Source organism: Equus caballus, chromosome 7, assembly GCF_041296265.1.
Source record: "Equus caballus isolate H_3958 breed thoroughbred chromosome 7, TB-T2T, whole genome shotgun sequence".
Taxonomy (NCBI): Eukaryota; Metazoa; Chordata; class Mammalia; order Perissodactyla; family Equidae; genus Equus; species Equus caballus.
In genome coordinates, this window is record NC_091690.1 from 26434163 (window position 1) to 26449875 (window position 15713).

Genomic DNA, 15713 nt, shown 5'->3' on the forward strand with positions numbered 1-15713 from the left:
TTCTCGAGGACTAATGCACAGCATAGTGATTATAGTCAACAATACTGTATTATAAACTTCAAAGTTGCTAAGAGACAAAATCTTAATTATTTTCACTACGAAAAAATGACACATATGACAGGATAGAGGTGTTAGTTAATGCTATGGTCATAATCATACTGCAATATATAAATGCATCAAATCAACATTCCTATTCTGATTTATCCTTTGAACAATTAGTCAAATATGGTTTTAGGGTTTTACAATTCCAAATGTTGGCTGATTATTTCTTAGTTCTATTGTCATTGCATTTGGTGAAAGAACATGATCAGTATGACATAGGTTCTTTGGTAGTCATTGGTATTTGTATTCTTTGGTATTCTTTGTACACCTTAAACTTACACAATGTTGTATGTCAATTATATCTCAATAAAAAAATTGAGGGGGCCGGCCCCGTGGTCGAGTGGTTAAGTTCACACGCTCTGCTTTGGTGGCCCAGGATTTCGCTGGTTCCGATCCTGGGTGCAGACACGGCACCACTTATCAGTCCATGTTGAGGCGGCGTCCCACATAGCACAGCCAGAGGCACTCACAACTGGAATATACCACTATGTACTGGGGGGGCTTTGGGGAGAATAAGAAGTGGGAAAAAAAGGAAGATTGGCAACAGATGTTAGCTCAGGTACCAGTCTTTAAAAAAAAAAAAATTGTGGGGCCGGCTCCGTGGCCGAACGGTTAAGTTCGCGCGCTCCGCTCTGGCAGCCCAGGGTTCAGATCCTGGGCACGGACATGGCACTGCTCGTCAGGCCACGTTGAGGAGGCGTCCTACATCCCACAACTAGAAGGACCTGCAATTAAGATATACAACTATGTACTGGGGGGGGGGGGGGGGGGGGGGGGGGGGCGGTGCATTGGGAAATAAAGTAGGAAAAAAAAAAAAAAGATTGGCAACAGTTGTTAGCCCAGGTGCCAATCCTTAAAAAAAAAAAAAAAAGGAACATTGGCAACAGTTGTTAGCCTAGGTGCCAATCTTATAAAAAAAAATTAAAATCTTTCAGAGTATAAATCAATAAAAAAGAGAAAGTTGAAAAATCTGCAACTGCCAGGGAAGCAAACAATATATGTCTAAACAATCCAAGGACTAAAAGAAATTGTAATGAAAATTTTTTAAAAAATATTTGTTTTGGTGAGGAAGATTGGCCCTGAGCTAACATCTCTTGCCAATCTTCCTCTTTCTTTTTTCGCTTGAGGAAGATTGTCTCTGAGCTAACATCTGTGTCAATTTTTCTCTACTTTATGTGGGATGCCACCACAGCGTGGCTTGATGAGAGGTGCTAGGTCCACGCCCAGGATCTGAACCCGGGAACCCCAGGCTGCCAAAGCAGAGTGTGCAAACTTTACCACTCCACCACCAGGCCAGCTCCTAAAATAATATTTTTTAATCAAGTGATAGACATAACTTGTGAGATGTGGCTAAAATAGTGCCTTAAGGGAAATTTATGACCTTAAATACAAAAGTGAGAAATGAAGAAAGACCAAAAATCAATGATCTAAGTTGCTGTCTCAAGATGATTAAAAAAAAAAAGCAAAGCAAACCTGAAGAGAGTAGAATAACATAAACAAAACAAAAAGACAACCCACCAACTGGGAGGAAATATTTGCAAATCATATATCCAATGGGGTTAATTTCCAAAATATGTAAAGAACACCTACAATTCAACAACAAAAAAATGAACAACTCGGTCAAAAAATGGGCAGAGGATATGAACAGACATTTTTCCAAAGAAGATATACAGATGCCCAACAGGCACATGAAAAGATGTTCAACATCACTTGTGATTAGGGAAATACAAATCAAAACTACAACGAGGTATCACCTCACACCCATCAGAATGGCTATGATTAACAAGACAGGAAATAACAAGTGTTGGAGAGGATTTGGAGAAAAGGGAACCCTCATACACTACTGGTGGGAATGCAAACTTGTCCAGCCACTATGGAAAACAGCATGGAGAGTTCTCAAAAAATTAAAAATAGAAATACCATAAGATCCAGTTATTCCACTACTACTGGGTATTTATCCAAAGAACATGAAATCACTAATTCAAAAAGATACATGCACATCTACGTTCATCACAGCATTATTAAGCATAGCCAAGACTTGGAAGCAACCCAAGTGCCCATCAATGAACAAATGGATAAAGAAGATGTGGTACACATACACAATAGAATACTGCTCAGCCATAAAAAAAACACAAAATCATGCCATTTGCAGCAACATGGATGGACCTTAAGGGTATTATGCTGAGCAAAACAAGTCAGGCAGAGAAAGACAAAACCGTATAATCTCACTCGTATGTGGAAGATAAACAAACACATAGATAACGAGAACAGATTAGTGGTTACGAGAGGGGAAGGGGATGAGGGGAGGGCTAAGGGGTAAAGGGGCACACACGTGTGGTGACACATAAAAACTAGACTATTGGGGGGCTGGCCCGGTGGCGCAGCGGTTAAGTTCGCACGTTCCGCTTCTCGGCGGCCCAGGGTTCGCTGGTTCGGATCCCGGGTGCGGACATGGCACTGCTTGGCAGCCATGCTGTGGTAGGCGTCCCACGTATAAACTAGAGGAAGATGGGCACGGATGCTAGCTCAGAGCCAGGCTTCCTCAGCAAAAAGAGGAGGGCTGGCAGTTGTTAGCTGAGGGCTAATCTTCCTCCAAAAAAAAAAAATCAAACAAAAAAAACAAACAAACAAAAACTAGACTATTGGTCGTGAACACAATGCAGTCTACACAGAAGCTGAAATATAATAATGTATACCTGAAATTACACAATGTCATAAAGCCAATATGCCCTCAATAAAATAGTTAAAATGCAAAAAGAAGAAAGAATTCTAGGGTATATGGCATCAGCAAATGTCTGATTAACAGACTTCTTAAAACAGACCATATATAAATATGTATTATAAAAAATATATAATATATGTAAATATATTATATACTTTTTAATCTTAGTGCTAAAATATTTGTATGGAAAAATCTTTAGTGAGGCTGTGAGTCAGGCACTTTCTGGATGTTTTGGGTTGTGCAGATCCATGATCTATCAAAAACAAATGACTCTATCATCTCCATAACTGTCCAGAAGTTTCTCCCCTTTTGCTGCCTTAATTAAAATCTAACCCCACCTCCCACAAAAAAAAGAAAGAAAATAGAATGAAGGATATAATAAAGACAAGTGCACAAGTTTGTGACTAGAAAACATAGAATTAAAAAATATACAAAGCCAAAAGTTGATTCTTTGAAAAGATCAATAAATTTGATAAACATCTAGCAAGACTGATTTAAAAAATAAGAAAGAAAACATGGATTATTAATATCAGGAATGAATGAAGAAGGTGTCGTTATTACAGATTCTACAGAAAATATACAAATAATGAAACTATATTTTGAACAACTTTAATAATTTTGACAATTTGGATGAAATGGATAAATTCCTTTAAAAAAACAATTTAACAACATTAAGAGAAGAAGCAATGGAAAATTGGAATATTCTGATATCCATTAAGGAAGCTGAATCTCTTCTTCCAGCTCTCTGCTGGATTCTTGGGAGTCTCACTCTGCGTACATACAGCATAGGGGTCAGACAAAGATTCAAGAGGAATTTGCAGGCAGATTTGGGGCTCCCTAGTCTGTGACTCCCTTCTTTCCCAGACTTTTTCTTCTCAATTTCCAGCTGCTCTGGCAGCTCCAAACCTTGATCTCTGACTCAGTTCTCAGCCCAGCAACATTCACTCTCATGTGGAACTCTGGTTCCCCACGTTCCACCATGAACTGGGGTGAACTCTCAGGGACTTTATCTAGTTTGCTCCCCTCCTTTCAAATAACAGGACCCTCTGGATGCTGCCTCCTTTGCTTACTCTCTAGTGCCTTCAAAATAGTTGAGTTTGGGTTTTTTGGTTTGTTTTTGTGGATTTTATAACTTTGAAAAAATTATTTCAAACTTCTAGAAGAGCTGCAAGAATAATACAAAGAACTGATATATATATATATATTTTACACAGATTCATCAATTGTTAACACATTTCCATGATTGTTTTGATAGATGACAGATGATAGATAGATGATACAGATAAGTGTATATGTATGCGTGTATATATATATTTTTAATAGACTTTTTTTTCGGAATAGTTTTAGATTTACAAAAGAAAATTGAGAACATAGCACAGAGAGTTCAAATATACCCCACACCCAGTTTTCTCTACTATTAATATGAGAACATTTGGTTACAATTAATGAATGGATGTCGATACATTTTCATTAACTAAAGTCCATGCTTTATTCATATTTCCTTAGTTTTTACCTAAAGTCCTTTTTCTGCTCCAAGATCCCATCCAGGGTACCACTTTACATTAGTTGTTTGATGTTTTCCTCATGGCTATACTGGGATTATCGGTTTTGGGCAGGAAGATCACAGAGGTTAAGTGCCATTCTCATCACATCCTACCAAGGGCACATACCATCACTGTGACTTATCCTGTTGGTGTTGACCTCGATCACCTGTCTGAGTTAGTGTTTGTCAGGTTCCTCCATCATAAAGTTACTCTCTTTCCCCCCTTTCCATACTGTCCTCTTTGGAAGGAAGTCGCTCTGCGCAGCCCACACTTAAGGAGTGGGGAGTGATGCTCACACCCTGGCTGAGGATGGAGTGTGTACATGATTTGGACGTCTTCTACATTGGGAGATTTGTCTCTTCCTCTAGTTGGGATTTTTGATATTTCATTCAGAATTTATCATTGCTATCAACCAGAGGGTTACTCCCATATAAGCTATTCCATCATTACCTGAACTGAATCTTCCCATATCTGACATCTCTTGGTCACTTATGATGTACCATGCACTGTGCTAAACTTCTTTTATGCGTCTAATTTCATTTAACTCTTGCAATAACCTTACAAAATGAATACCATTAGATCCATTTCATAGATTAAGAACCTGAGACTCAGAGTTACTCTACTTATAAACCCCATATCCTTATGTATGCCTTGCACACCATACCCTAAAAATTGGAGCGAATTTCCATGCATTCTTTATCCACTGAAGTTTTGTGCTGCTAGGTGAGCCCTGCTGTGAATTGTCTCCTTTACACATTTCTCAGCCTATCTCTGAGGTTACCTATTCTCCCTTCCCTGCAGGACATGGTTGTATAGTCACTGGGCACTCACCTCAGCTTCCCCTAGAGCCCACCCCAGAATCCACTTCCACGATTTCCCATGGGTGCCTGAACTCTCAGGCATAGATGGCAAGACCCTGCTCACTATAGCAGCCCCAGGGCACGAGGGGTCACAGCCCAATGCCTCTGCTCACACAGAGAGTGCCCTCCCCACTGAAAGACCAAACAACACCTCACACCTAGGAAGACCTGAGAGATCTATAAGCCTACTTCACACCCTGAACAAAATCCCCCACCCAGATGCTGAAAGGCGAGAGAGCAGGGACGCAGTTGAAGACTCAAAAGCTGTTATGGTTGGAAAAGAAACGAACCAAACAACGTCTGGGTGGTTAACCCACCTGCCCCCACAATGACTGCTGGAGCAGGAGTCATGGGTGTCACTGAATGGTAAGGCTCAGCCAAATTTGGAGAGTACAAGCACTCAACACTCCGGGTTTTGCCCCTCCTCACCCCCACCTCTAAGCTTCATATTGGGCACTGCAATGGGGTGAAAACAGGACTCAGCGGCAGAATTTCATTTGGTTTTCACAAAAGCCCTAGAAGGATGGTAAGGCAGGGGTTTATATCCTCACTTTACCATAGAAATTGAGGCTTAGGGATGTAAGGTGGTTTGCCAAACACAATCCAGTGAGTTGGCAAGTTGTCTGACCCCACCTTGGGCTTTTCGTATGGATGGTTCAATGGAAAAGACAGTGCCATTACAAAAAATCCAGTAGAGGCACCTGATAAGTGGCTGGTAAACAAAGACAGAGATGAAAGTTCGTTGGTCAAAACAGTCTCCACAAAGTTGGGGGCCATTCAGGAAGAGTAGAACGGCTAGTGTTCATCCAGGAGGGTTCTCTGTAGACAGTGTCGAACATTCTGCAGAAGGAGGGAAGAGGAGGCAGAAGGAAGGCCAATGGGTCCACACTCCCAGGACACATGGCTCCTCTCTCTGACTGCCATTTCCCAGAGCTCTGTGCCTGGTGTGGGGCCCGCATGCAGGAACTATTTGGCTGCATGTGCCCCAGGAACCCATTTGCATCAAGCACTGCAGGAGGCAGAACTGGGGCTGGAGTCCCGGGAGAGGAAACAACCAACCTCAGGGCTCTGTTCCCAGTCTCTGAGGGCTGCCAGCACCTGGCCTACTAGCACACAGTGGGGCCACATTAAATGTTCACTGACTTGAGTTAGGCGCTCCTGAAAAGGACCAAGGCTCAGAGAGCTGAAGTCATTATCCCAAGATCACACAGCCAGAAAGTAGCAGAAGTAAGATTCAACTGACTCTTCAGCTCATAAGCCCTAATGCTTTCCCCTCCACCATACAGCCTCTTGCCTCAAGAACCAGAATAACGTTTTTCCTCGTCCTACTCCCTGCAACTCCCGACACAAGGTCTGCCACATAGCAGGCTCTCATGAAACTTTTGTTGACCAAAGCTTAGGGGACTGCCCCTAACACTGAGCTCAGGGGCTTTCCTTGCTAAACCACATGCCACACTGGGCAGGAAGTCGGAGGATGGGGCCTGAAGAAGGAGCAAGGAGAAAGGGTCCCTGGATACCAAGCAGTGGCCACAGGCTAGGATTGGGGTAGAGGGTAGGGAGGAGGTACACCGTATTGACCCACACAGTCCTTGAAACACTGACCCCTCTCCCCACAGGCCCCACCCCAAGCCTGCACCTCCAGCCATGCTGGCCATGCCCCAGTTCTGCCCTCTGTCCCTTCTGCCTGGAACATTCTTTCCTCCTGCTTTACCTGGCTACCCCAAGCTGTCTCTCTGATTTCGGCTCAAGCAACACCTCCTCGTGGAAGCTTTCTTGGGCCCTTCTCACCAGGTCAAATCCCTAGGGTGGACTCGCATGGCACCTAGTACGGTCACAATTTTGCATTGTATTTGGGCGATTATTTGATTAACATCCATCTCCCCTTCTAAACCGTAAGGTCCAGGAGGGCTCTGCTTTGCTCACAGTGTATTCCCAGTGTCCTGCGGTGTCTGGTATTGAGTACATGCTCAATAAACATACATTGAATTAAACAAATAATTGAATGAATATAGAAATGAATGTTGACAATTGATCCCCCTCTGTGGTAGGATGAAAAATGACTCCCCCTAAAATATCCGTGTCCTAGTCCCCAGAACCTGTGAGGCTGCCTCATATGGAAACAGGGTCTTTGCAGATGTGATCAAACGAAGCATCTTGAGGTGGGGAGATTATCCTGGGTTGTCAGGGTGAGTCCTCAACACAATCACATTTAGGCTTCTAAGAAATTTTGGTTATAAAAAGGAGACAGAGGGAGATAGGACACACAGAGAGGAGAAGGCAACGTGAAGATGGAGGCAGAAGCTGCAGTGATGCAACCACAAGCCAAGGGATCTGGCAGCCACCAGAAGCTGCAAGAGGAAAGGGAGAATTCTCCTCTCAAGCCCCCGGAGGGAGCAAGGCCTTGCCAGCACCCTGACTTCAGTCCAGGGAGACTGACTGCAGCCTTCTGGCCCCCAGAACTGTGAGAGAATAAATTTCTGTTGCGTTAAGCCACTAAATTGGTGGTAATTTGTTTCAGCAGCACCAGGAAACAAACACACCTCCCAAGCTTGACCCTCCTCCTCGAACCCCACCCTGCACCCATCAACCTTCTCCATGACACACTTCAGATCTGGGGGAGGGGGGAATCAGAAAAGAGAAACAAGGAAGAGAGGAATAGAGAAGAAAGAGAGGAGAGCTGAGGGAGAAGGGCTGGAGGAGGAGTGTGTTCACTCCGAGGCTGGAGGCAGGCCCAGCGCTGCAGGAAGAAGAGCCTGTGTCCACGCTTCCCCCACCCCCCGCCAGGAGATGTTCTCAAGGGGAAGCGGCACAGCCTGAGGGTTCTCAAGTCCTATCTATCTCTCAGCCACTGGGCATCCTCCCCAGGGAGGAGCCAACTGACAGCCACCAGAGCCCCCCTCCCTGGCCTCCAGGCCCACACTGGCCTTGCGGTTCCCAAACCTGCCAGGCACACTCCCGCCCCATGGCCTTTGCCCTCGCTGTCCCCTCGCTGGAATGCTCTTCATCCACACGGCCCATTCCCCACCTCCTTCGGGTCCTTGTTCAAACATCACCTACCGGGTGAGGCCTTCCCTAACCACCCTGTTTAAAATCCTAACGCCTCACCCCGTTCCCTACCCCTTCCTTATTTCACGTTCTCTGTAGCCCTTATCACCATCGGACCTGTACGTATTTATCTAATTTATTATTCACATCTGTCTCCTCCCACTAGAATGAACACTCCATGTGGCAGGGGTTCTGGCTGTTCTGTCCGCTAGAAGGAAACCCGTACGAGTAAGTAGTCAATAATACTTGCTGAATAAATACACGTTCGCAGAGGGCCTTTCTCTGGGGAAAATGGAGGTGCTGGGGTGTGAGCGTCAGGCGGGCACAGCTTGGAGCAGGATGATAAAGGCTTTGCTTCTGAAGCCGTCCACCCAGCCACCTCCTCTGCAGGTCTCAGTGGCAAATGCAAACCTCGTCAGGGCGTTTCTTACAGTTTCTAGTCATTTTCATACCCTCGAGAACTAGGAGGCCTGGCACTGTGGGATCATCACAGACTCCACCCCAGCTGCCTTGGGTTCTCGGTCTCTCACAAGTGGACACAGCTGTACCCAAACACCTGCCAGCAGGTCCCCCCTAGTGCTTGGTGTGGCAGCCTCCCCACTGGCCTACAGCTGGGATTGTCCCATCTGCTTTTTCGTCTGTGGCTGGCATGGGCAGGGGTGGAGAGGAGGAGGAACATGGTACAGTAGAATCAGACAGACCTGGATGGCACTACTTGCTGAGTCACCTTGGGAAAATCATAGAGCCTCTCTGGCACTCAGTTTCCTCCTCTGTGAAACGGGAGAAGAATACTTCCTATAGGATCAGATGAATTAATAATCACACATCACCGAGCATAGTAATAAACTTCATTTCCTCTGATCTTTCAAACTAAATGTCCTGCAAGGCAACCACATTATCTTCTCCATTTTTGTCCCCCGATGCCTAGCACAGTGGCTGAAACCTAGCAAGTACTCACTGAACGTTAGCAGATTTGAGCTGTTGATCCAAGAGGGACAAGGGTCATGAGGAAGATGTGGCAATTACGGACTTTGGCATCAAAGCGGGACCTCAGAGGAGTGGAGTCACTGACTTTGCTTTCATATGTGGTGACCAGAGTGGGTCTGGGGAGGAGAATTAAATGGAGAAAGAGCAAGAATAGAGTCCCGAGTTCAAGAACACAGTGTAATTGAAAGAGGTTACTGGCCTAGGAGCTGGAAGCAGCATCTCATTTTGTGGTTGGACAGGGGGCATCTCCTGGGACCAAAGCATGGGGAAGCATCCGGCACTCACAGGGAAACCCTTCTGTTAATTTATAAATGTGGACACGAGTTGTGACCACTTACAAAAATTTCATGACCCTTAGAGCACTTGTTTACTTCGGCTTTCTGAAATTAGGCTTTCATGTTTCATTAGGAGACATCAAACACGGGCTGCTTATTTGGAACTTTATACTGTGCATCAAAGTGTTGGTAAAAATTGTAGATAGTTCTGAATATTTATCACTTGAGAATTTTTGTGCGAAAAATTTATTTGCCAAGTCAAAGTTTTAAGAAGTTTAAACATGACATCACCATACACAGGAATTTTGAAAAGCTGCAAAAGAAAGACTAAGTTTTCTGTCCCCAGTCCTGAGAATGTTCACTTGGGTTTCTTTGGTGTCCTGAGAAGAGCTGGGGTGGGAGAGAAGAGCAAGTTAGGAAGGCAGGAAGGAGGTTGGCACTGGCTACTGGGGGAACCAGCAGGATCTCCTTGCATCAGACACCCAAACGTTGGCTCGTGAAAAAGCGTTGGGAAGAAGGCGAGAAGAACATCAACTGACTTGTTCTTACGTCCCAAAAGGTCAGATGGCCACAGAACGAATCCGAGGGTGAGGTGTGAACTTGCCATTATCTACACGAGCTCTTCCTCTCTGAGTTTCATTTTCCTATAAATTATAAGAACTTCATCTCCACCCCAGGACCGTAGCGCTTCCCTCTTCCATGCCCCCCTCCCACACACCCATCTGCCGAGGACGTGTGCACACTCACTGTTCAACATCCCCAGCTGAGCTCTAGTTACCATTTCTTGTACTTGACGTTAATTCTGTGAAAGAGGAAAGGCTGTATTTCTAATATATCCTAAAGAAAGTGCTGGAACAGAAGCAGGGGAACCGATGAATTGACTTTTGCACAGGGATTCTAGGCTTCCCTGGGGGCATCAAGATCTCTTGGAGACATTAGAGACAGGGAGAAGAGGTTCTGGGTTGTGAGCTGGTCAAGATATGCTTGGCCTGGCAGTGAACAGAAAGGAGACTCAATCCATAAGAAAAATAACAATAGTACTAATACCCTACATGTGTATGACACCTTAGAGTTTACAAATCAGTTTGTACCCTATCCCCTGACAGTGCATGCACTTGATAAGGCAAGGCTCTGAGTAACTTTCTGTATCCACAGTGCCTAGTAAAGGGCATTTAACAAACGTTTGTTTATGTTAATCCTCCCAACAACCCCAGTTGGTTGGAAGAAGAGGTATCGTCTTCATTTTAGGGCTAAGAAATCTGGAACTTGGGAAATTTATGACTCGCCCAGTGTCACAGATGTCAACTGACGACCTGGGGCTTGAACCCCAGTCTTGGTGCTTCCCAACCAGCACCCCTGCTGCTACCAGACGTGTGGTGGAATGAAGATCTTCAAATTCTTGAAGCTAAAAAACTGTAATTCGAAGGGTTTCAAGCAATTTCTACATCACAGAGTAGTAATTGGGATTTGTCTTTCGATGGGATCCTCCCTCTGTCTTAGTGAACGTTCTTAGTTATGTCAATAAAAAGTACATATGCGCCCAAAACCTGGCCATCAGTGGTGGGTCCAAGGCAGGTGCCTCAGACTGAGGTGTTCCAGATTTTGCTTGCCAGTGCAACTGAGAATCTCCTTAGCAGAACCACGGCCCTGAGAAGGTAGAGAAATAGTTTTCCTCAAGTCTGAGTTTAGGCAGTCCCATCCCACACCTGAAAATCATTGCTCTTTGTCCCGGTATCGCTGACAGAACACCAGGAGCCCAGACAAGGGCAGGGGGCACAGGCACACTCAGTCTCTTCCCCTCCGTGGAGGAACGACTGTGGCAAGGCCCGGGATTGGGCCTGACATGCCACTGTCTGGGCCACATAGCTGCTGTCCCACCTGCGCTGTGATCGAAGGCTAAGGCAGACTTAAGGAAATACACCAGCACCTTGGCCCTTTGTGGGCCACTGGAGCCAGACCGTACCTTTGAGGCGGCGCCAGGAATTTCCCTTGAAGGATATTGACGTTCCTGCTGTGAATCATCTTAAATCAAAACAAAACAAAACAAAACAGTGGGCTTTGGGCAGGGGAAGGAAGGTCCCTCCCCTCTCTAGGGGCAAGAAAGTTGTTCAGAGAGGCCCGAAGATTTCCAAAGGTGGGAAGCTAACTGGTCTCCGCCTGCCACAATGACTGCCAGCAGCTTAAGGAAGGTTTTCAGAGGGGACTGAACTGGTAGGAGCTCCGAGTGAGCAGCTATTCTTGAAGTAGTTATAAACTACTTCTTTCGTACTTTTGTTATTTGCAAGCCTCCACCAGCATTTTAAAGTGCTGCGGGCCCTGTGATGGGCCTGTGTCCGTGCTTCAAGCGCACAACTTCAGCCCAGAGGCCACCATCATGCAACTCAGAGGTGGGCCGTGAGACCACCAGGATGGCTCTGGGCGTGTGGGGCTCCCCTGGAGAATCCCACAAGTGATCTGGAAGGGAAAGCCAAGAGCAGATGGACTTCCTGCGCTTGCGAAATGGGGGCTGAGCCTGCTGAGTTTAGAATTAAAGGAAAATGACACCCCTAAAAACCGGAGAAGTCAAAGTCATCCGGACTACAGAAGGAAGACACAGCTGCTTCTTGAAATGACACGGGATATTTTTGTCAATGTCCTGTTCTTAACTCTTGCATCCCAAGTTCACAAAGCAATGACAACAGACTAGGTCCTCATCCTTTCTGACAAGATGATTTTCTGCAAAGTCACTTTAGAGGTGGGGAGGGATCCAAGTCAAGACCCGGGTCATCCTGGGGTGGGGTAGGGCTTAGCACGACATACAGCCTGCAGAGAGGCCAAGTGAACGCAGACACAGGAGAGGGGGCTGGCTCCCTCTAGTCAATATGAGGCCTTTCTGCAGAATATTTCTAGTAACCACACCCCTTCTCATTGGGGAAGCCTTTTTCAGTTGTCAGAACGATTTTGCATCTGGCCTTACAGCAGCCCAGGAAGTTACAACTATTCCAATCTTGTCAATGGCTGATAGAGGTACAAGGACTGGTCCAGGGGCGCACAGCTGGCAGTGGCCAAGCTGGGGCTAAAACCAGGTCTCCTGTTTCCCAGACCCATGGGCTTCTCCCAGCAGACTCGTGAACCTCAGGCACTGACGGAGAATCAGGTCCCAGGCAGGCTGCTGGTGCACAAGGCCTCTTAGCCCCAGCTCTGCAGATCCAAGGGAATTCGCAGGGGAGGTCCCGCACCTGGGAGAGCAGTATGGCTTCCCCTTTCCTCCAGGCTGAGGGGCACGACACCCTCACATGGTCCTCACAGTTCTACAAGCTCAGCTGCTGTGGCATGTCAGGCAAAGAGAGCTGAACTTCAATCAGGAAACCGGGATTTTGATTCTGCCTCTAAGGAGCAAGTCACCCTGGCTAGCCACCTCCAAGCTCTGCGTTTCCTCTTCTATTTAAAATGCAAACCTCTCATGTCCCTCTCCTGCCCCAGATACTTCAGGGATGCCTATCACCCACCCAGCTAAAATTCAAATGACTCCCATTCAAGCCTGAGTCACCATCTAAACAGAGCAGAGAGGGACACTCAGAAGGGGGATCTGTCCCTTCTGAGCTCTTTTATAGCCAGCCAGGAGGGAGCCAGGCAGATGGTGAAGGGACGTGGACATCAACTAAGTTCTGTAGACAACAGCCAGAAGGCTCCTCCTGGGGCGGGCCCTGGCCCTTGGCAGCCCCGTCACCTTACATCTGTGATTCTCCCTGACCCAATGACTACCAAGTGTCCCCAGGGAGCTTCCTTCTCTCTGTCTCCGCGGGGTCAGTTCCATCTAGATCTCTCTCCTTGTTATGTGTAGCTCTGACACAGTGGTCACAAGACCTGGAACTTCCCTAATCAACAGTCCAGCGACAGAAACTGCAAGTGGTCACTGTTACCATCGAGCATGGACTTCCTCCCCACTCCAGTGCCCATCCTACCCGCTCAGTGATGCCCATTTAGAAGCATCATCCTAAAGACCAAGATAAAGTAAAGCAAAAATGAGACAATGGAACCATCCAGAGATCAAAATTTGCCCTGAAAGTTTCCCAGTGTGGCCACGGGTGCAAGATGTCTGCCCAGCTCTGCCCACAGGTTCCCTGGGGTTCACCACATTCCTTCTACCCACAACACTCAGCCCTGAGCTGTTCCTCCTCCTCAACTCTCACTCTCTTTCTCTCTTTCAATTCACCAGTCATTTGTCCTTTCCAAGAACTCTTCCAAGACCGGGAAGAGTATTGTCTATATAGCGGTGAAGCACGAGCTCTGGAGTCAAACAGACCTGGGCTTAAGCTTCGCTCTGCCACTTGCTGGCTGAGGGACACGGATACATCAGGTAGTCTCTGAGCTCACTTCCCCACCTGTATAACACTGATAACGATGCCAGTCTCACGGGCGGTAACAAGGATTAAATGAGACAATGCTTGTGCATTAATCAGGGTAGTGAACACTAGCTACTATCACAAAAATTCCAAAATCTCAGTGGCTAGATACAACAAGAGCTCACTCGTCACTCAAGTCACTGGCTGACGTAGAGTGGGTGTCTTTCCTGCACAGCTCCCCTCCCAGAGATGATTCAGGCACCCGCTCCTTCCATCCCCTTGGAGTCCTCCACGGGGCCCCCTCCACCTGGATGACAGCATAGCAAAGACAGAATCAGAGGCCAGGCCAGCAAGTGGCACCCATCAATTCATTTTTACATTGGTTAAAACCCAGTCACATATTCCACCTAATTGCAAAGGAAGCTAGGAAAAAGAGCTGTCCTGGGTGCCCAGGAAGAGGAAACGGGACTGCTAAGCATTTAGCCAGTCTCTGCTACAATCCTTTAGCATGGTGCCTGATACATAGGCAGAGCTCAATAAAGAAAAGACACTATTATAATTTCTTTCTATTATCTGTCCGGATACCGGTATGAATATCAGAAACCACAGAACCTTAGGGTGGACTTTTCAGAACACTGAGAATAAATAACCAAATACAAAGTGAAACAAATTTCTTAAAAAACAAAAAAAAAAGAGAGAGATGGTAATTATATGTCTGACATAAGCTCTGCTTTGAGTATTGTCTGTGAGGCAGCAGGACACACTGGAATGGTGTTCAAATGCTGGCTCTGCCCTGAGCAAAACATTAAAGTCTGTCAGCCATAGGGGTTTTCGTATCTTAAAACAGGAACTCTGCTTTACCCACTTTACAGGGTTCTCCAAAAATGCCATATTCCCTCATCTCTGAGTATACACTTCCCTCTGTCTGGAACCCCCTCCTTATCTGCTCTTCACTCCGCTACCTCCTACTCATCCCTCAATTCTCAGCTTAGATGTCACCTCCTCCAGGAAGCCTTCCCTATCCTCTACTCCAGTTGTGGTCAAGTGCCCGTTTCCTGTGTCCCCATGTTACCTTATACTTCCCTTCTCAGAGTACTTACCACCGAGTATTAAAATCTCTGTTCACTTTCTGTCTCTAGCTAAATCACTGATTTCTTGGGGGAAGGGACCTTGTTTTGATCACCATTTTATCCCCAGCCTCAATACAGTATCTGGCTGATAATGAGTGTGCAGTAAATGTTTGTCATATGAGTGAATTAAGAAAGCTGATCCTTCAAAATGGTAATGGAGTAAGACTTTTAAACTCTTATAACTCAACAAAAAACTAAAAGTAAAGACAAGTTCAGATTGAAACAGCACAGTATATTCCTCCTTAAAAAGGTCAGTGGGAGGGGCAGACCTGTGACTGAGTGGTTAAGTTTGTGCGCTCTGCTGGTTCAGATCCTGGGCGCTGACCTACGCACGGCTCATTAGGCCGGGCTGTTGCAGGGTCCCACACAGGAGAACTACAATGACTTGCAACTAGGAGATACAACTATGTACTGGGGCTTTGGGGAGAATAAAAAGAGGAAGATTGGCAACAGATGTTAGCTCAGGGCCAATCTTCCTCACCAAAAAAAAAGGGGGGGGGGTTGGGTCTGTGGGAACTAAGAAGTCATTTCAGAAAGCAGCCACATCCCCTGGGTCATGCCTGGGTACTCCTCAGCAATTGGCCACTCAATCTCTCACTTGAGCAACAGAGAGTGCAAAAAACATCCTCACACATTAAAAGCCCTGGGACTCTTCCTGCCAGCTGCTCTGAGGGTGTGGAAACAAGAGCTGTCCAGTAAGGTGGCCCTGACTGACCGTGTGTG